At 38.1% G+C, this 894-nt stretch overlaps 1 pseudogene; it reads left to right on the top strand.

Annotated features, from left to right (window-relative positions):
- The first annotated feature begins 215 nt into the window (after positions 1-215).
- LOC112472672 lies at positions 216-333 on the top strand (annotated as a pseudogene).
- Positions 334-894: the final 561 nt, after the last annotated feature.

Here is an 894-nt window from a genome sequence, read left to right as displayed (position 1 = left end):
AATCCCCAGGGTCCAGCAGAGGGCCTTGCCCATGTGTGTGTTCATTGACTATACCTGAGTCAACTGATAAGTGAATTTAAGGTGAATGTGGCTGTTCAGGATTCAGTCATCCGGGAATAGACTTTTGATGCTTTCATCTACAAAGGTCAAGGTTTACCTGTCATTTACTCCAAAATAATCCCTGCAAAACTTTAAAGTTTAAAATATCCTTATTAGTCTATGGCCATGCTACCCTAAACAAGCCCAATCCCATCTGATCTCGGAAGCTAAGCAGGTTCAGGCCTGGTTAGTACTTGGATGGAAGATCACCTAGGAAGACAGGTGCTGTAGGCGTAAAAAAAAAATAAAAAATAAGGGATTGTAAACTGACAAGGTCCTTGCAATCTGTGAGGTCAACCAAGGATTGCCTTGCCTAAAAAAAAAAAAAATACCCTTATTATATATATTTATCCATATATCATCAACAGTACAGATGGTGTAACTTTTTAGTCGCTAATGATAAAACCTTCTGGAAATTATATCATTCAAAGAATGTCATCATCTAGCATCTGTTGGATGATGAAATCTGTTGCTGAAAACAAAAAACATGTTCCTGGTATTGTACTCTTTTGATGGTTTAATTTTCACAGTGGTAAGCTTGAGTAGCAGGAACATATGTATCTATTTGTTCATTTTTCATGGAAAAAAAAATCTATTTATGAATAAAGAAACAAAGACCAAGTGGCCAGCAACAAAACAGCAAAAACAGTGTTTTACTCTGGCTCCCAGAATCTGCCATTCAGTCTGTAGGCAGAATGTGTCCTCCATGTTTTTTACCAAGATAAACAAATTTTTTCACACAGATGAACCAGGAGCCCAGTCGGGCCCAAAGGACTGTCCACGCCTATTCTGCAT

Source organism: Pteropus alecto, unplaced genomic scaffold (assembly GCF_000325575.1).
Source record: "Pteropus alecto unplaced genomic scaffold, ASM32557v1 scaffold87, whole genome shotgun sequence".
Classification (NCBI taxonomy): domain Eukaryota; kingdom Metazoa; phylum Chordata; class Mammalia; order Chiroptera; family Pteropodidae; genus Pteropus; species Pteropus alecto.
The sequence above is the reverse complement of the archived record's forward strand: the minus strand, read 5'-3'. Positions and strand labels throughout refer to the sequence as shown.